At 35.7% G+C, this 21785-nt stretch overlaps 1 long non-coding RNA gene across 1 annotated transcript in view; it reads left to right on the plus strand.

Annotated features, from left to right (window-relative positions):
• Nucleotides 1-20431, plus strand: part of LOC108285578 — a 165141-nt gene extending 144710 nt beyond the window's left edge. Inside the window, exons 3-4 of the long non-coding RNA XR_001817642.1 lie at nucleotides 17671-17781; nucleotides 20217-20431. This is a non-coding gene — a long non-coding RNA (uncharacterized LOC108285578). The remainder of the gene's footprint in view (nucleotides 1-17670; nucleotides 17782-20216) is intronic.
• Nucleotides 20432-21785: the final 1354 nt, after the last annotated feature.

The following is a 21785-nucleotide window of genomic DNA, read 5'->3' on the forward strand; positions in this document are numbered from 1 at the left end:
ATGGAAGGTATCTCAAAATAATAAAAGCTATTACAACAAACCCACAGTGAATATCATCCTGAGTGGGCAAAAAATGGAAGTATTCCTTTTGAAAACTGAACTAGCCAAGGATGCCCTCTCTCACCACTCCTATTCAATATAGTATTGGAAGTTTCAGCCAGAGTAATCAGGCAAGGAAAAGAAAAAAAGGGTATTCAATTAGGAAAAGAGCAAGTCAAATTGTCTCTATTTTCAGATGACACAATTGTATATTTAGAAGACCCCATCATCTCAGTCCAAAACCTCCTTAAGCTGATAAGCAACTTCAGCAAATTCTCAGCATACAAAATCAATGTGCAAAAATTACAAGCATTCCTATACACCAATAACAGACAAACAGAGAGCAAAATCATGAGTGAACTCCCATTTGCAATTGCTACAAAGAGAATAAAATACCTAGGAATACAACTAACAAAGTATGTGAAGGACCTTTTCAAGGACTACAAACCACTGCTCAAGGAAATAAGAGAGGACACAAACAGATGGAAAAACATTCCATGCTCATGGTTAGGAAGAATCAGTATCCTGAAAATGGCCATACTGCCCAAAGTAATTTATATATTCAATGCTATCCCCATCAAGGTACCATTGACTTTCTACACAGAACTGAAAAAAACTACCTTAAACTTCATATGGAACCAATAAAGAGCCCACATAGCCATGAAAATCCTAAGCAAAAGAACAAAGCTAGAGGCTTCATGCTACCTGACTTCAAACTATACTACAAGGATACAGTAATCCAAACAGCATGGTACTGTTACCAAAACAGAGATATAGACAAATGGAACAAAACAGAGGCCTCGGAAGTATCACCACCCATCTACAACCATCTGATCTTTGAAAAATCTGACAAAAATGAGCAAGGACTCCCTGTTTAATAAATGGTGTTGGGAAAACTGGCTAGCCATGTACAGAAAGCTGAATCTGGACCCCTTCCTTACACCTTATACAAAAATTAACTCCCAATGGATTAAAGATTTAAATATAAGACCTAACACTATAAAAACCGTAGGGGAAAACCTAGACAATACCATTCAGGACATAGGCATAGGCAAGGACTTCATGACTATAACACCAAGAGCAATGGCAACAAAAGCCAAAATAGACAAATGGGATCTAATTAAACTTAAGAGCTTCTGCACAGCAAAAGATACAATCATTAGAGTGAACCTGCAACCAACAGAATAGGAAAATATTATTGCAATATACCCATCTGACAAAGGACTAATATCCAGAATCTATAAAGAATTAAAACAAATTTACAAGAAAAAAACAACCCTATCAAAATGTGGGTGAAGTATACGAACATGTACTTTTCCAAAGAAGACATTTATGAGGCCAACGAACATATGAAAAAATGCTCATCATCACTGGTCATTAGAGAAATGCAAACTAAAACCACATTGAGTTAGCATCTAAAAACAGAATGGCAGTCATCAAAAAATCTGGAGACAATAGATGCTGGAGAGGATGTAGAGAAATAGGAGTGCTTTTACACTGTTGGTGGGAGTGTAAATTAGTTCAACCATTGTGGAAGACAGTGTGGCAATTCCTCAAGGGTCTAGAAAGAGAAATACCATTTGACCCAGCAATCCCATTACTGGGTATATATCTAAAGGATTATAAATCGTTCTATTATAAGCAACTTCAGCAAAGTCTCAGGACACAAAATCAATGTGCAAAAGTCACAAGCATTCCTATACACCAATAACAGACAAACAGAGGGCCAAATCATGAGTGAACTCCCTTGTACATGTATGTTCATTGCTGCACTGTTTACAATAGCAAAGACCTGAAACCAACCCAAAGGGCCATCAAGAATAGACTGAATAAAGAAAATGTGGAACATATACACCATGGAATACTATGCAGCCATAAAAAAGGATGAGCTCATATCCTTTGCAGGGACATGGATGAATCTGGAAACCATCATTCTCAGCAAACTGATACAAGAACAAAATAGCAAACACTGCATGTTCTCACTCATAAGTAGGTGTTGAACAATGAGAACACATGGACACAGGGAGGGGAACGTCACACACTGGGGTCTGTTGTGGGTTGGGGGGGCTTGGGGAGGGATAGCAAAGGATGGAGAGATTGGGGAGGGATAACATTGAGAGAAATACCTAATGTAGATGATGGGGTGATGGAGAAGGCAAATCACCATGGCATGGTATACCTACAAAACAATCCTGCAAGATTTGCATATGTACCCTGGAACTTAAAGTATAATTATAAAAAAAAGAAGATGCCAATTATACCACCCAACCCTAAGAATGTCGAATATAGGGTAACGAACAGTGAATACTCAGTTCCAAGAGCTACAAAGGAAAAAGTTCTCCAGCAAAACCCAGTATTTAGTCAGTACAAAACAGGGCTTTGAGTCTGGGAGTTAGTTCACAGGGAAGATCAGTTAAGAGGACACCATGGAGAGGTTGGGGAGTGTAGGATGATAGGTTATAAGAAAGAAAACAGCCCTATGAAAATGAGTGTGGAAAAATGAGATGCTCCAAAGGACTGTCATTAGCTGGCCTCCCATAACAGGGAATGTAAGGATGGCAGATTTTGTAGACAAATTTTCAAATTAAAATTGATCCAAGATGAAAACAACTCAGGTCATCCAAAGGAGAATACACTGTAGGATATTCATGCAATGAAATATGACTCAGCAATAAAAGAAACAATCTATACATGCAAGGACATGGAAAGGACAAAAAAGCACTATACTAAGAAGCTAACCACTAAAGGTTGTTTACTTATAAACCTATGATACTTAAAATAAAATAAAGTAAAACCATAGTAAAATAAAGTAAAACTACAGTTACAGAAAGCAGATTCACAGCTGAGTCTTCATGTGGTGGGTAGGATTGACCGCGAAGGGACATAAGGAACTTTCTGAGAGGATGGAGATGTTTTATGTCTCAATGGGGGTGTGAGTTGCATGTGTTTTGGCATCTGACAAATTGAATGAACTACGTATCTAAGACCTATGCATCTCAATAGATATCAAGTATATATTAATTTTAAAAATAGCTCCAGGCTGGATGCAGTGGCTCACACTTGTATTCCCAGCACTTTGGGAGGCCAAAGTGGGCAGATCACAAGTTCAAGAGTTCGAGAGCAGTCTGGCCAGCACAGTGAAACCCCATCTCTACTAAAAATACAAAAATTAGCTGGGCATGTTTGAAGGTGCCTACAATCCCAGCTACTTGAAAGGCTAGGAGAATCACTTGAACCTGGGAGGCTGAGGTAGCAGTGAGCTGGGATCAAGATCACACCACTGCACTCCAGCCTGGGCGACAGAGCAAGGCTCTATCTCAAAAAAGAAAAAAGCTCCAGAAGTCCTTAATAATCTATTTTGATCTAGGTTATTTTGCTTTTAATGATTTGTTACCTCAGTGGTATGTTGAAAATTGGTGTGTTGGGGGTTGATTGACAACTGCCCCCAAAACTGGAAACACATATAGTCTACAGTGGTTGTGTGGAACTCTGAGATTTACAGGTGTGATACTGTGTGTTTGTTTGGTGGGTTTACATAGTGGATGCTCAACACAAGTGAGTTGCAATAAATGGACTATTCTTTGGCCACAAGACAACACGTGCTTTCTGTGATTCTCTCTTAGGGCAAAGATTTAACATTAATTTAGTGGCAATCCTTGGATTATGCTGATAAGAGAATCAAGAAGGTTTGCTTTAAATATTGATACATGCTACTATCATTGTTTTTTAGATCTGTGGCATTTTGAGGTTGACAAGATTAGCATCTTTGCTCTCTGTTCTCTGTAGTTTATGATTGTCTGACAAGGGAATAGCATGCCAAGAGTTACAATTAGGTCTGAGTTTATTATTAGTTATTTCTTTTGTTATAGTATATATTTTCTTAAACAGCCAACAAGTATATTTTTACCCTCATAGGGAAAATATAATTTTGCATTTGCAACTAAACATAAGTAATCAAATTCATGTTTCCAGGAAAAAATGAGTATCTTTACATTTGCCAAAACTGACCATATTGGGAAGGATAAACATTTTTATTTTGGTAGCTACATTTCCTCACTGTTTTACTTATTTTACTAGGGAAAAATGAAAATCCTGTCAGTTAAAGGAAGCTAAGTAAGAAAAAGTTATTTTAAAGTAAAAAAACGTCTATCATAAGAAAAAATAGAGATTGAGAGGCATCCAGGAATATCAGAGCTTTCTTAAGGTACATTAAAACATGGTGGAAAGAAAGCTAGACTCTAGGTGGAGTCCTGTCGCCTATTCTACCCGTGCTTTTGAAAAAGACAGAAACTCTACATATTTCACAGGATGATGTCAGCACCAAACAAGGTAACATATCTAAAAGTCTCCTGTATACTTCCCAAATTGTAGTTAATGTAATTATTTACATAGTATGGAAACAAGTAGATAAATCAAGCACCAAAAGAATTTTGTTCTATTTATTTGTTTTAAATAGAATAACTCAAATATTTTGTAATTTAAAAAGCTTGGACTGTAATATTTATTCTTTAATTCTAGCCATTGGTACTGACATCCAAAAGGAAGGTAAGCATGTCATCAGTTTGGTTCCTCAATTATACCACAGCTAGCAAATGGCTCATTAGTAATAGAGATTTGAAGTTTAATGACATAACTTAATGGATAAACAAATGAGCAAATGAATGAATGTCATGCAGAAGTTATGGCACATGGAGGCAATGAATACATTAGGCGATTAACAGGGGTCATTAGGTTGTTTGAATTGCCCACCTCATGCTTCATTATCTGGCTATCTCCTACTTATTTTGAAGGCCCAATACAAAAATATCTTCCACTAGAAATTTTCACCTGCCCAAGGTAGAAAGGACTCACTTACTCAGAACTGTTTCTACACCACTGTAAGAGCACCTATCCCACTGCGTGACGATTAGCACTGGCAGTCGGCCTCGATAGCCCTAGTCTTCCTGGGGCTGGGCTGTGCTTTGAGAACACACAGACCCTGGGACAATGCTTGATACAGAAGGTCTTAATGAAAACTTAAAGTCAGTTTAATAAAAGAGTCCTTTATATTTTCTTTGAATTCCTTTTTGAAGAGAGAAAAAAACCTGTCAATCAAGTCATATGCTCCGTAGACTTGGTAGGGAGAAGTAGTTCAACAGGTAGCCTTAGTATAGCTGAAAAGCTGCCTCGACCTTTTTTATTTTCCTCCTACTTTTCAAACATTTGGGGCTGCCTTCAGCCAAAAACTTAGTACAAACATCTTCATTTGTATAGCAGCAAAATTCAGTTTGTGTTTTCATTCTGTAATTCTTGACTTACCTTAAGATTATAAAGAGAGCCCATTCAATGGTTCTCCCTTTTCTTCCCAAAGCTACAAAGACTCCTAATTACCTTTTGGTCATTTTCCCCGAGGAGATGGAGACTAGATTAAAAAAAAAGTGAGCACTTCCTCTTTCCCTTAAAATATAAATTGTTTGAGGTCAGTGTTTTCGTGTATGTTTTGTTCACTGTTCTTCCTCAGCACCTAGAACTATGCCTGGCACAGAGCAGATCCTGTTGTTTGAATGAATAAATATTTGATAAAAGCTGAAAGTTTTCTCATTTGAAAAAAATCTTTGTGTTCCATTCTAAGTATTAAAATGATGCCTAAATGGAACTGCAGGAAATTAATTAACAGAAATCCTAAAAAGATATATATTAAATTTCTTGTCATATGCTTCATTGGTTCTTCTTAAGTCCATTTAAACTTGAAAATTCCTATCAAGCAGCTTGAATTGTCCTAAATAATCCCAAGAAAATGAAGACGGTATCTTTAGCTTTATTGGTTTTACAATCCATGTACAGCTTGATTAAGTTTGTTTAAAGAACTTTTCATTGAACAGGAAGGTTTAAACATATTTCTTAATACTTCTATTATATAGCTTAAGTGATTTTTATTTTTTCTTGTAAACATGTCAAATGCAAGTATGCAGTCAATCTGCAAATGATCTGAGTCCTCCCAGTTTACTTAGCCTTTCCAAAGATTTTATTTCCTCCAGCATTACATTCAAAGCAAGGTTGATCAATATAAAAGTCATCAACCTAGCTGCGTGGCTCTTGCACAATTTATGGAAATGAATTCCAGGTGAAACTTTAAAACAACCTGTTGTTATAATTGGAGATATTAAGTATAGAATCATCTATCCTGTTGTTGCTATACATTGCATAGAACCGCTACGTTAATACATTGCAAAAATATCTGCAATGGCAAATTTAAAGTTTCTAAACATTTGGAATATTCCAAATATACCAAAAGTTATCTCGGGAAAAAAGTAATGTATATTCATATACCCACCACATAGCTATAGTCTGCCATATTTGCTTCAAATTTTTTTAAAGGACTCAATCTTTACAAATAGAGCTGAAGCATTCTGTGAGCTGTACCCTCACATTTATTCCCCCAACATCCCTTTCCTGGGGGCCCCTCTCCTGAAATTTGTGTATATCATTCTTATGTACATTTTCATTCTTTTACCAAATGATTTCTCTCTAAAGGATATAAAGCAACATTTTCCCTGTTTCTTTAAGCTTTATATATATACATTTACATTATGCTCAGCTCAGAATAAGGACCCAATAAATGTTACTCTATTTGATATGCCACATCCTTTATTTTCTTTTAACATTGCATTTGAGACTTAGCCAAGTTGACACATGTACTTCCAAATAATTTACTTCCGCTGTGTTCTTGGGCTCTGTTATGTGAGAATGCCACAAAGCCAATCAAGTCTTTCCTATCCAAAATGTTCTTTTCCTTTTTCCTTTTTTTTTTAGGGGGAGGGACACCAGGCTGCACTTACCCAGGCTGGAGTGCAATGGCACTATCACAGTGCACTGTAGCCTCAAACTCCCAGGCTCAAGCAATTCTCCCACTTCAGCCACCCAGGTAGCTGGGAATACAGGTGACACCATGCCTGATTAATTTGTTTTTTTATAATTAATTAATTAATTTTAGTAGAGATTAGGTCTTACTAGGTTGCCCAGACTGGTTTTGAACTCCTGAGCTCAAGTGATCCTCCTGCCTCAGCCTCCCAAATAGCTGGGATTACAGGTGTGAGCCATTGCACCAAGCTTGAAAATGCCCTTATATTTCTCTCTTGCAGTTACCCCTGACACCCAGCCACCAGCTAGAGGCTGTACCTCTACTACCACCCCCTGCTGCTTGCCTACTGGTTTTATAAAGTACTGGGTTGGTGTAAAGTGATGTTTTGCTCTTTTAATAGGTGAAAAATATTGGTTCTACTTAATAAACATAATATTAGAGGTCTTAAAGTGATTGAGTATGCAGACTATGTAAATCAAATAAATAAATATATGAAAGAAGAAGTAAAAGAAAGACCTAAATAGCATATTTGTATTATATTATTTTAATACAAACAACATCATAATTAAGTCTATTTGTGTTTCCTTGCTCAGATACCAGTGAGTTTTTCTTGAATCACAGTTAATAGAATGGCTAGATTGAAATACGCATATTTTTACTAACTAGATATACAAAATTGCTCTTCAAATTGGTTTTAGTGATCTATTCAGACAACAGGGTCTAAGAATTTCCCTTTCTAAACATATTTGTCAACACATGTTATTTTAAGAATTTAAAATGTTTTAGCACTCTGATAGGTATGAAACATTATCTCAATGTTTTCATATAAATTTCAACAATTTCTAGTAATGTTGAGCTTGTTAATTTCTGGATTGGTGAATCCAATCTGGTCTCTTCTGGAAATTGCCTGCTTGAATCTTTTGTCTATGTTCCTATTAGCTATTGTCTTTTTCTGCGTTAATTTGTAGAAATTCTTCATACATTTGAAATACTGATCCTAGGGTGTTTATATATGTTGCAAATATCACTAACTTCACTACCTTTGTTTACAGTATTTTTTGGTTGAACATGACTTTATAATTTGTTTTTTTTTTTTTTTTTGGAGATAGCCTTTCTGTCACCCAGACAGGGTGCAGTGATGTGATCATAGCTCAGTGCAGCCTCAAACTCGTGAGCCAAGCAATCCTTCCCTCTTCAATCTCTCGACTAGCCAGGACTACAGATGTGTCGAACTGTTCCTGTCTAATTTTTGAATTTTTGGTAGAGACAGGGTCTCTGTAGAACATGGCATTTTTAAAATGTAATGTAGACCAATAACAACTCTTTTATTTTTTTATTTTATTCAAGTTCTGTAAATTTAGATCTCATTTGAAAAAACCATTCTCTAGTCTGAGTTCATAAAAAAGGTTATATATTTTATTTTTTAGAAATTAATGTTTGCTTTATATAATTATTAATCTACATGTAACTGGTTTTTGTTTACTTGACATGTACAGAATTATTTATATGTTCTACATGCATAGCAAAAGGCCTCCAGATTATTTATTTAGTCATCTATTTTTTAATCGCTGATTTCTCATGCCATCTCTACTATGCATCCCATTTATATTTGCATGCAGACAGGCAAGGTATCTTTTTCCTGGATTAAAAAATCTAGATCAAACAGATAGTAGGTTATTTTAGTCAGCTCAGGCTGCTATAACAAAATACTATAGGCTGGGCAGCTTAAACAACAGACATTTATTTTTCACAGTTCTGAAAGGTTTGAAGTCCAAGATGAAGGTGGCAGCAGATTGAGTGTCTGGTGAGTGTCTGCTTCCTGGCTTGCAGATGGCTACCTCTGGCTGTGGCTGTGTCCTCACATGACTTTTCTAGGGTTTCTCATGGAGAGAGAAAGAAAGCTCCTCCTCCTCTAGTAAGGATACGGATCTCATTATGAAGACACGTCTCTCATGACCTCATTTAAACCTAATTATTCCCTAAAGGCCTCACCTGTAAGTCCCATCACATTAGGGTTTAGGGTTCCACTAGATGAATGGTGGGGAGAGACACAAACCTTCAGTCCAAAGCATGAATATTTAATTATTATTCTTTGACTCATCGAAAGGTAATTTAAACTGATTCCCTGCAACAGCTTTTAATGAATTCAAAGTCTTTTAATTCATCTCTTCCCTCCATGAATATATTGCTAACCTTAGTTATAGAGGAGTCACATCACTTGTGCATTTAACTTACAATATTCCAAATATAGACATCTGGGGAGTCAAAAAGAGAAAAAACAGTATTAGTGTCTTGAGTGACTCTGTCTTCACTTTCATGAAATGAATATAACCAGAAGGGTCATGAACAATGAACGGGGACATGAATTAGCTGTGCCCACAGTGGGTATGTTTCGGGGGACCTCTGTCAGTGTGAGTATCTTGCAGTGCATTGAGTCTAGTTTAGAGATACAGTAGTCCATTCTTTTTTTTTTTTTTTTTTTTTTTTGAGACGGAGTTTCGCTCTTGTTACCCAGGCTGGAGTGCAATGGCGCGATCTCGGCTCACCGCAACCTCCGCCTCCTAGGTTCAGGCAATTCTCCTGCCTCAGCCTCCTGAGTAGCTGGGATTACAGGCACGCGCCACCATGTCCAGCTAATTTTTTGTATTTTTAGTAGAGACGGGGTTTCACCATGTTGACCAGGCTGGTCTCGATCTCTTGACCTCGTGATCCACCCGCCTCGGCCTCCCAAAGTGCTGGGATTACAGGCGTGAGCCACCGCGCCCGGCCAGTAGTCCATTCTTATTGTAGTTTTGTTTTCCATGGCAACAGTTACCTGCGGTCATCTGCAGTCCAAAAATATTAAGATATTTTGAGAGAGACCACATTCATATAACCTGTATTAAAGTAGATTGTTCTAACTGATCTATTTTATTATTGTTGTTAATCTCTTATACTGCCTAATTTAGAAATTAAAATTCATCATAGGTATGCATGCATAGGAAAAAACATAGTACAGTATATAGAAAATCTGGTAAAATGTGTGGTTTCAGGCATCCATTAGGGCTCTTGGAATGTATCCCTCCAAGAATAAGAGTTTACTACTGTAGTAGTATCTTTTTTTTTTTTTTTTTTTTTTGATGGAGTTTCACATTTGTTGCTCAGGCTGGAGTACAATGGTGTGATCTTGGCTCACTGCAACCTCTGCAACCTCTGCCTCCCAGATTCAAGCAATGCTCCTGCCTCAGCCTCCCAAGTAGCTGGGATAACAGGCACGCACTACCACACCCAACTAACCTTGTTTTTTTAGTATTGATGAGATTTCACATGTTGGCCAGGCTGGCTCAAACTCCTGACTTCAAGTGATCCATCCGCCTCAGCCTCCCAAAGTGCTGAGATTACAGGCGTGAGCCACCAAGCCCCACCTACTGTACTATTACTAAATACTATTTTACTGCAAAGGATTGCATACACAAATCTATTTACAATGCACTTTATGTCCAACTTAATGGACATAAAGTTTACCAGCGATATCTGGGCAATAGTTTGGCCTTTTCCTCCTGGATGAAAATATGACCTGTTGATACTGTGTTAATTTCAAGAACCATGAACTACCTGCTATGAATGGAGTGTTCATATACCTCCCAAATTTATATGTTGAAATTATACTCCCAATGTCTGTGGCAGGTACTTAGGTCATGCGAGTAGAAACCTCATGATGGAATTAATAGCTTTTTAAGGAGAGACACACAAAACTTGCCTCCTCTCCCTCTCTTTGCCAAGTGAAGATACACTCTGTAAACAGGAAATGAATCTTTATCAAGAACTTGACCAAGATAGCACCCTGATCTTGGGCTTTCAGATGCCAGAGCTGTGAAAATAAATTGAGTTCTTAAAGCCACCCAGTTTAGTATTCTGTTATGGCAACCTAAACTGACTACGGTAGTGTGAAATATTATACAGTCACAGAAATGGACACACTAAATTTAAGAGTTTGACTCTAAAATGAAGTGAGTTTCTTAAAGCTGGAGAGAACTGCTTTGCATAGACAATGGCACTACTGAGTGAGCAATCCCTTTAGAAACAGTCCACTATTCAAAGCTCTTCTGGTACTGGCTGCTGCCATTTCTTTGTGTGGCCAACTCACTTTTGATATAATTTTGTTTATTAGCTTATTATATCAGGAACTTAATCTAACCCAGCCAGGTGTCTGGTCTTATCCAGGCAATCTATACCCTACCTGAAACACGTCATTGGATTATCTCTCCAATGGCAAGTATAATCAGAATACCTCTACTGATAATTTATTTATACCATAATGATGTGTCTATTTGAGGAACTGAGAGCAGAACTCATTCTTTAAAGCATAAGAAAAATGTCCTTGCAGGCTTAATCATAAGATGTTAGCTCTCATAGACATCTAAGAGACTACCACGTCCTACAAAATAGATGAAGATCTGAAAAACAGAGACACTGCACAATCCAAGGTCATCCTACTAACAGTTAGAGCTGGTCTTGAACACAGAGTTTTGTGCCGCTGTTGGACCCACACAGCCAAATGCCAATAAGCAAACTGAAACCTATCAATGTGGCTATTTTCTTGCTTAAACAATTTAGTACCTCGAGACATAGAGACACAAACCTTTATGTTCCTAAAAGTTCAAATTGAAGGGCACAGGAACAATGCTCTTAACTGTGATTATCCATATAACTCACTTGGAAATTGTTTTTAAGTGGGCAATGGCCCTAATTTTAGTTCACTAATTATGTTTTCTCAGAGTTGGTTACTGTCTCAGAGGGTACCAGATGTTATACGGATACTCAGGTCTCAACAACATGGAAGTAAGATGTGCAATTTTTCTTGAAGATTATTAAAATAATAGTGACAATAATAACACATATAACAATATAATATAATGACTAACACTTATTGAGTGCCTACATTTAGTATTAAAATTCTAAGTACTTAATATATATAAATTTATTTAATTCTCACAGTATACCTATGTGGTAGGTATTACTTATCTCCTAAGAAACTAAAAAATAGAGAAGTTACATGTGGAGAAAGGATTTGAATCCAGGAATCCTTCCTTAGAATTCATACCCTTAGCCATTCTTTATTGAGATAGTCTCATACAAAAAAAAGAGAGAAGGAATACAGACCTTTTTCTTATCTTTCTGAATGTAGAATTTTAATTCAGTAAAGAGGCAATTTGCTAACTGGATTGCTGGTAACATGAAAGAATTAATGATGCTTCTCAGGTGGAAATTTTCTGAAAGGGAGTAATTCCCACTCTGGAAAAATGTGGCACAATATGTTAACATGATGACCAAGTAAGTTTTATCTATTGAGGTGTCGAGGTTGACATATTACTTAGCATATTCTCTACACCCTGAAGATAGCAGCATCTGCATAATATAGTCAAAATAAATAAGGCTTTGAGTGCATGGGGAAGATAATCACATATCACTTTGCACATAAACATAAATTTGTCTGCTGTACCTGCTTGCCACACCTCGAGTTCTCGAAGAAGATGAGTCATTTCCAAAGAGCATCTGCCTCAGCTACTAGCTTTATTCTTTTAAGTACAGCTGTTTCCCTCTCAGATGTCAGAGATGCCACCACAGCAGACAGGACCCCTTTCAGGAGGGAAGCAATATATGCCCAAGTTCTCAAAAACTCCCATAAGTATAAGAAGAAGGTCCAACTAGTATATAAAAAGGGGTAAGATAGTTTCCATTTTCATTAAAGATGTCTATTCTAAAATGCAATAATTGTTCCTATTTTGGTGAAAGGGTAGTCAATACATTGCTGAAGCCAATACAAACAGATACGGGGTCTTGGAGATATGTATCAGAAACTTCTCATTCCTAAGAATCAGCAGTTAAGAAATGATTCCCAATACAGGAAACGCTTGATGCCTAAGGCCACATGACATGTAGTTTGTGAAAGAAGAAATTTCTTTGCTGAACAAAAATGGAAAAAGTATTAAATAAATATAGAACACCTATGTGAAGGAATACTATGCAGTCACTAAATGACACACTTAAAAAGTGAAAGTGGATTTTTACAAATTCCTGTAGTCTTAGCTTTTTTAAAATTCATGTTTTATTTATAATTAGCACATAATTATTGCACATGTTTCTGGGCTCTAGTATGATATTTCAGTGAATGCATACGTTGTATAGTGAAAAAATCAGTGTAGTCACTAAATCCATCACTTTAAACATCCATGATTTATTTGTGGTAATAACATTAAAAATCTTCTCTTCTAGCTATCTCAAAATATACACTACACTGCTATTTGCTATAGTCACCCTACTCTGTAATTAAACACGAGCACTTATTCTTTCTGACCAACTTTAACTCTGTACAGTTGACCAGCTTCTTTGGGTCCTCCCTCCCATCTACTCACCTCAGCCTCTGGTAACCATTATTCTACTCTCTATTTCGAAAACTTTTTTAGATTCTATATATGACTGAGATCAAGCAGTATTTGTCTTTCTACACTTGGCTTATTTCACTTAATGTAGTGATCTCCACATATATCCATGTTGTTGCAAATTACAGAATTTCATTGTATTTTATGGCTGAATAGTATTCCTGTGTGTGTGTGTGTGTGTGTGTGTGTATCACATTCTGTTTTATAGCTGAGTAGCTTTCTATTGTGTGTGTGTATGTGCATGTGTGTATGTCTGATATCTCTCTCTCTCTCTTTCTATCTATCTACCTACCTATCTATCTATCTATATTATGTTTTCTTTATTCATCTGTAGATGGGCATTTACATTGATCCATATCTTGGATATTATAAATAGTGCTGCAATAAACATGAAGTGCAGAGGTCTCTTTGACATATTGATTTCATTTCCTTTGAATATATATCCAGTACTGAGATTGCTGGATCATATAAAAGTTCCATTTTTCATAAAAATCTTTATATTGTTTTCTATAATGTCAGTACTAATTTATGTTCCCACCAACAGTGCATAAGAATTCATCTTTCTCTACATCCTTGCTACCATTTTTTTTTCTTTTTGATAATAAGCATTCTAACATGTATGCAGTGATATCTTTTCTGGTTTGATTTGCATTTCCCTGATGATTAGTGATGTTTTGTATTTTAAAATATATCTGTTGGCTATTTGTGTCTCTAATTTTGATAGTTGCCTATTTAGGTCTTCTGCCCATTTTTAACCAAATTATTATTATTTTTTAGTTCTCATTTGTTTGAGTTTCTTATATAGTCTGGATTTTAATCCATTGTCATTGCATACTTTGAAAATACTTTCATCCATTTTGTAGGTTTTGTCTCCATTCTGTTGATCATTTCTTTTGCTGTGCAGAATCTTTTTAGTATGATGTAATCTCATTTCTAATTTTTGCTTTTTGTTGCCTGTGCTTTGAGGGGTTATTTAAAAAATCCTTGTCCAGTTCAATTTCATGACTTAATTTGTTCTTCCAGTTTCATAGTTTCAGATCTTTCATGTAGGTCTTCAATTCACTTAGGATTGATTTCTTGTATATGGTAGTAGGTGGAGATCTAGGTTCATTAGTTTGCACGTGGATATCCAATTTTCCCGACACAATTTATTAAAGAGACTGTCCTATTCCCAATGTGTGTTCTTGGGCACTGATTTTTATAAAAAATCCGTAGCTGTACATGCCTGGATTTATTTTTGAGTTTTCTATTCTGTTCCATTGGTCTAGGTGTCTGCTTTTGTGCCCGTACCATGCTGTCTTGTTTACTTCGTAGAATATTTTGATGTCAAGTACTGTGATGCCTCCAGCTTTGGTCATTCTGCTCAAGACTGCTTTGCCTATCCAGGGTCTTTCGCATTTTCAAATAAATGATAAGTTCTTAAAAATTTTTTGGAGTCGACATTCTCATTTTCTCCCTACTTTCCTTTTATCCTTCTTCCCTTTTCTTCTCCATTTCCTCCCTCAAACATCAGAAAGATGTATTGGAGGAAGTTTAGTTTAAAATAAATGGTGAAAGAAGTTTTTTGTGAATAAATTGGTCATTATTATTTCACCACAAAGATGTAAAAAGTGAGAATTAAAGATATTAAACAGCTTTGCCCAAGGAATACAGAACTACTAAGCCTGGGTGATACCAATCCATGCTTCTTCCTGCTTACCCACTGAATTTAATCCTCTGATTCCTCAATTGTAAAAGAATGATCTTTCTGATCTCTTCAAATGCTAATGTAACTAAGCCCAGTCTGATATGGTAATATGATTTTCACATTCACACCACAAAAAGTGTGTCAAGTAAGTTAAGAAGGTAATTGAATTATGTTCATAAAACTATCAGGTCTTTAATATGTATGCATATGAAAACAAGTTTGAATTGAAGCGAATTCTTTTAAATAAATGAGTAGATCTAAAAATAATTCCTTCAGTCATTTATTTATTCACTTGCCATGTATTTATTGAGCACCTTTGGTTTCTCAGAACTTGTGCTTGATACTTGGGATAGAAAAATCAGTAACATAGGTCTTACTCTCAGGAAGTTTACTGTCAAGTGAAACCTCCCTCTCTCTCTCAGATACACACACACACACAAACAGACATTAAAGCTACACACACGGTGTGGTAATTATACTGATAATTATACCAGGTATTAGAGGCACTCAAAATATTAATACAACTATCCAGCCTGTGAAGAATTCCTGGAGACAAGAAGAGAACGTCTTAGTGAAGTTACAGAATACAGCTATCTAAAAAGGGATAAGAAAGAATATTCCAAAGACAAGAACACTCTAAGTTTAAAGTGAAGAGTAGCAAGACATGAGTTTGGCTAGCTGAAGTAGACAGTAGAGAAACATGTTCACCTGTGAAAAAAAGTCAGACTTGAACCACTGGAGAGAACTGACAAAATCTTAAAGCAAATGCTTCTATTTATCTTCACCTTTTATTTTCAACAGCTGCTGGAGCTCTCTAATGGCTTTATAAGAGATAGCCATTAGTGGGCCAAGCCATGATCCAATAGACCGTTTGTGTAAAAGATATGGAGAACCTGAATTAGGGCAGTGATAGCAGGGATAGAACAGAAAGGATAAATCTAAACAATAATTAGGTCAATCTACATTAATCTGAAGGTATGGGCATTTCCAATATATACACACCAACAGCTTTTGCATACAATTTTAGGGACTTCAAAGATCTCACAGCTCATCCTAAGAGTCCATTAGTCCTCATTGAAGGATCATTAGTCTACAATAAGTGAAACTGTGATGAAAGCCTATGGAAATTAGTTGGAATTAATTTACAGTTGAAATTATTAAACTAACATGCTTTTAAGCACTTAATAATTAAGATGGCCTACTCCTTAAATTGAGTTAAATTTTATTTTAGGAATGATGTCTTAGGAAATAAAAGTATTCTGCTTTTCCTCTTAAAAGTAAAAAAAGGATATTCATTATTTGATTTTTCCAAGGTATATAAAAACTTGCCATTCCTAAGGCACAAAACAAAACACATAACTGATTCATGAAAAAGCTAAATAAATTTGCACTAGGTCATCTATGTGGCAAATCTTTAATACCTTGTTTCATGGGGACTTCCTAAGTCCAACACTGTAATGATAGAACACTTACGTAATTAAGTAGAGAGAAATATTTTAAACTTTAAGTCACATGTGTCAACCCCATGAATGCGCTTTTTAAGTATCATACACAATATAACTATTATATATTTTACTATTACAAAATTGAAACATATTTAAAATCATATTGATCAAATCTTACATTCTTAAATAGCAATGATATAAAATTGAAATAAAGAAACTATGTGGATGGCCATATCATTTAGCAGATGTGTGGTTTAAATTTTCTGCATACTGGATGCCAATAAAAAGTAACAGCGAAAGCACCAAATGGCAGCATATGGTTCCTTCAATTGATTTCAAAGTTGATTATTTCCTCCTTCACTCTATCCACACAACCAAACTATGGCTAGGGGAAGGAGTGAATTAGCATAATTAACAAAAAAAGGCTAAACTTATTAGCCTTGTGAAAAGAAAAATAAGAAAATGGAAACTGACAATTTATAAATTGGGTATTTCATGAGTAACCCAAATTTACCCTATGAAACTTTTAATTACGCAAAATAGGAGGAACCTAAAAATCACTTAAAAATTACTCAGTAATAAAGTTAAAATAAAGGATGTTCTATTTATTGACTTTGGTGAGGGTTACATGAGAGTGTTCATTTTGAGGTTACTTGTTAAATTACATATACTTTTCTATACTTATATTAGCTTTCTAAAGACCTTTAGAATCTGAATACATAAAGAAAAGTAAATAGGGTTACAAGTGCTTTGCACAGTGTAAATCTTATTTCAAGAAGAAAATTTTGGGAGAGTTTATATCTAGCTAAGGCAAGAACTAAAATTCAAAAATTTATTCTTTGAGGTACAATTACAAAAAGAAATTGTCCAAATGGGTATATGACAAACAACTGCTATTTGGGGAAGTTAATGGATGTGACTTTATTGTGATCAATGGAACAGTCAATGAATTCTAATAGAACTTTCTAAGATGTTAGAAATTTCCTTTATCTTCATTGTTCAGTATAGTAGCCACTAGCCACATACAGCTACTGAGTATTTGGAATATGGCTCCTGTAATTAAAACATCGTTTTAATTTAATTTAAATTCATTTACATTTAGTTAGTTCTATGTGGCTAGTGGCTACTGAATTGGACAGCTAGAGTAAGCAAACTAAATGTTTACCTTTCATTTTCAAGCTAATGAAGTTGTACATACCAAAAAAATAAAACAAACTTACATTTTTCATTTTCCAGGGTCCCCAGTCTGAAGTGCCTTGTTACTGCTGACAAGACCTGCATGACTGACCATATGCTCCCTAAGAGATGAAAACTGACACTGCTTTGAAGTTCAAACTGACATTGTCAGTGAGCTTTACTTTAAAATGGAACAATTGCTTTCTAGTTAAAGGGGTTTTCAAAGGGTCTAAAGATTTGCTGTCATGAAAATACATGCTTTGCCACCACCTTTTTTTCTTTTTCTAAGCAGTAACAGGCTACCGCTGTCAGAAAGTTGCTTAATTTTTCTTGAAAATATTGGAATAATAATGGCAGTGTTTCTATGCAAGGCTCCCTAAAGCTAGAAATTTGCATGTTAATAGCCAGCTGAATGCAAAATGCAATTCTTCTATATGCCTTCCATAATATTCACTGTTTGATTTTGTTTTCCTGCTCTGACCTACATAGTTATGTAGTAGTATGTAGTAGTTATGATGGTGTTTTGTAATGCCTACTTAACTTTCTGCCTTCCTCATCAAACTGTAAACACATGAGGGCAGGAGCTGTATCTTATTTACTGTACACAGAGTTTATTAATATTTGCAGGTTAGAAGGAATGAAATAAATCCCAAACATCATTATGTTAACAAATATGCAAAAGTGAAAGATGAAGGGCAGGTATTAATCTCATTTAAATTCACTTGATTACATACATAAGTGCCAAAATGCTTCTCTCTAGTGCCCACGGCACATGTCATTTTAAAGACCTCTTAATTTATACTGTAGAAGAATGTGATTATGCATAAGAACTCAAAAGGGAGGATTGGAAAACAAGAGAAAGCTAATAGATTGCAAGCCCAAGGCAAAAATATAAGAGCTGGAAATCAGAGTTACAAGAGGAACACTTTGCATGCTTGTGTGTTTAAATACTTTCATAGTACAGCAAGTGTCTAGCAAACTTTTCTAAAGGAGCCAGATAATGACTATTTTAGGCTCTGTGGACCATAATGTCTCCATTACATAGTCTTCTCTTTTTAATTAAAAAAAAACCTATAAAAATGTAAAAAATATTGTTAAATCACAGATTATTAAAACAGAAGTAGGCTGCGATCTTGATTTGTCTCACAGACCATTGTCTGCCTACTCCTGACATGCAAGATAGACATTATTATTGTGAAAATATTAGTGATTTGTTTATTTGGCCTCAAAGAAGAAAACTGGCACCTGAATGTTTTGCATTCAAAATTCTACATTCACACACATACACAAAATGGCCAATTCAATTTTGAAGTCAATTGATGTTTTGGAAAATGTTGATTTTGAATTCAGATACTTCCACAACTATGACTCCATGCAGTCCACGTTTAAACAGGAGAAAGAGAGAAGAAAAGGAAAACAGTCAAGAAAAATTATTCAGAACAATATTGAACCTAGTTACAGATGTGTTTGCAGGTGGCACAGGCAACAATAAATAATCTCATTAATAAAGCCAGACATTTAATAACAACAGTAACCCACATTCCATAGAATGCTAAAATATCTCAAAATGCAAATTGTGTACAGAAAAGGATATCTTCCTATATGCACAAGTAACCTCACTAAAGTGGAAGAATTCTTTTTTGTAGTCTCATCACTAGTGCTAGCTATGAAAGACATTGTACCCCATGTTCAAATTTTCTTTTTCTTTTCATGTAGTTATTCTCCGCATCATAAAAAGGAATACTTAAAAGGGGGACAATGTGCCTGCTCTTTGTTTTGCCTATAAAATCAATACATAGGCTGGGTGCGGTAGCTCATGCCTGCAATCCCAGCACTTTAATAGGCTGAGGCAGGTAGGTCAGAGGTTCAAGACCAGCCTGGCCTGTATGGTGAAATCCATCTCTACTAAAAATACAAAAAATTGGTGTAGCATGGTGGTACACACCTGTAATCCCAGCTACTGGGAAGACTGAGGCAGGAGAACTACTTGAACCCAGCAGCAGAGGTTGTGGTGAGCCAAGATCCAACCACTGCACTCTAGGCTGGGCAACAGAGCAAGACTTCATCTCCAAAAAACTAGAAAAAACCCGTATGTGATTCTCCAAATAATGTATGATTACTAGATTTTTTTAAAATGACATGTTATACCTTCTAAATACCACAAAAGATAATTCTTTTCTTTTCTGCCTTATCACATGAATTATCCATTTACAGGTTGATTGTAAAGGCATCTTAAAGGTTTAACATCAACTTACTAAAAAGCACTTAAATAGAATATACACATCATTTCAATACCTCCAACCATATACAGAATTTGATTATTTTAGATAGTCTCCTAGAGAACCTAGGTTTCAAAAAACACTGTGAAGTTGTTTTAAAATAACCCCTTAATTTTGAGAGAGGTAAATGTTTGGGGGAAAAAGGTGTTACCCACTGAATTAAAAATAAAGTAGCTAACAAAAAATCAATGTTTTGTAAATTTTTTTTCCTCTTAGCTCAAATTGCTACAGTGGTCAAAGTAGGATATAATTTTTCTTTTTGACGAATGTTGTCCAGTTTGACAAGTAAATAAATGTTTAACTCTCTTTCTTCTTTTCTCACTGCAGAAACAAGAAGAAATAGAAAATAACTGCAGTACATTTATGACATTGGTTTCTTTCTCTACGTGAAACATACAAATGAGAACACTTTATAGATGAATTGTGCCTTCGATTGAATAGAGAATGGTGGGCTAGCTTTGGTTTAATGGAATTGGATAATTTGTCATAGTTTCTGCCCCTGGAAAAATGATAACCCAAAGGAAAACAAGTGGAAAAACTTTTAAAAATAGTGATACAATACAGAGCTGATATTTTTGGTTCATAGAAGACTTTAAAATACACAATTTACAAAGCAAATTACTAAGTTATAAAAATTGCTATCATCATCAATAAACATCCACAGAGCTTTAGGCTTCAACACAAAGCACTCTTCTTACTTCAGGTGATATTGTTTATGAAAAAAATCACTTGGAGATTGCTCCACGGGTATCATATTCTTTTCTAACCTCCAATTTCTTATTATTTACTGTTATTAGTTACTATTTATAAATAAATATGAATGCACTAATAATGAAAGCATGCTTTATGTAGAACATATATCTGAACTTTATTTTCCTCACATCTTATTCATCCTGCAATATGCCAACACCAATAAGAGTATCGAAATATTAATTGCCCCATTACGATAGAGGAAATTAGAAGAAAGTTTTCCAAATCTGAGTAGAAAAACATATCAGTAGAAAAATCTGATATCCATTTGTCTATTTATAGAATTATAGCAACAAAATCCAGCGAAAAGTTTTTAGTTTGCTTATTATGTTGTGGCAAAATGTAATACCTTTTTTTTACCCATTGCAAGGGTCACAGTTGACATCCATAAAAAAACAGATGAACAAGAAAAATGCATAACGTGTTTATTTATCAAAGTTTTTTTTTTTTCTTTCTTTTTTTTGAGACAGGGTTTCACTCTCGTTACCCAGGCTGGAGTGCAATGGCGCGATCTCGGCTCACCACAACCTCCGCCTCCTGGGTTCAGGCAATTCTCCTGCCTCAACCTCCTGAGTAGCTGGGATTACAGGCACGCGCCACCATGCCCAGCTAATGTTTTGTATTTTTAGTAGAGACGGGGTTTCACCATGTTGACCAGGATGGTCTCGATCTCTTGACCTCGTGATCCACCCGCCTGGGCGTCCCAAAGTGCTGGGATTATAGGCTTGAGCCACTGCGCCCAGCTAACAAAGTTTTAAGTGAAGTGTGAGCCTTCAGAAATGCAGAGCCTTCAGAAATGCAGATCCAATCCCAGAGAAAATTTTGCATTTGTATTCTAAGTCTGAGGAAAGAAGTGAATATTTGTGGAGAAATGTGATCCAATAAAAAGAGTATGATCTAATGATAATAAACTGAAAGGAATTTAGTAAGGCCTATCTCTTCAGATTCTTCTCATTCTTTCTGTATAGCAAACCTTCTCCCAGTTTAGGGAAGAACAACTGTCAGAAAAGGGTCTTCTGACCTATTTTCAGGGGAGGTAGGTCAGAGTGATCCTTTCAGGTTTTATAGCTAAAAGGTTTTAGGTTTTATGCTGTGAGAGAAAGGAATTCTAGTTTCTGTGGGCCACCTTGGGAGAGAGGACAGGTA

Source organism: Cebus imitator, unplaced genomic scaffold (genome assembly GCF_001604975.1).
Source record: "Cebus imitator isolate Cc_AM_T3 unplaced genomic scaffold, Cebus_imitator-1.0 Scaffold302, whole genome shotgun sequence".
NCBI classification, from domain to species: domain Eukaryota; kingdom Metazoa; phylum Chordata; class Mammalia; order Primates; family Cebidae; genus Cebus; species Cebus imitator.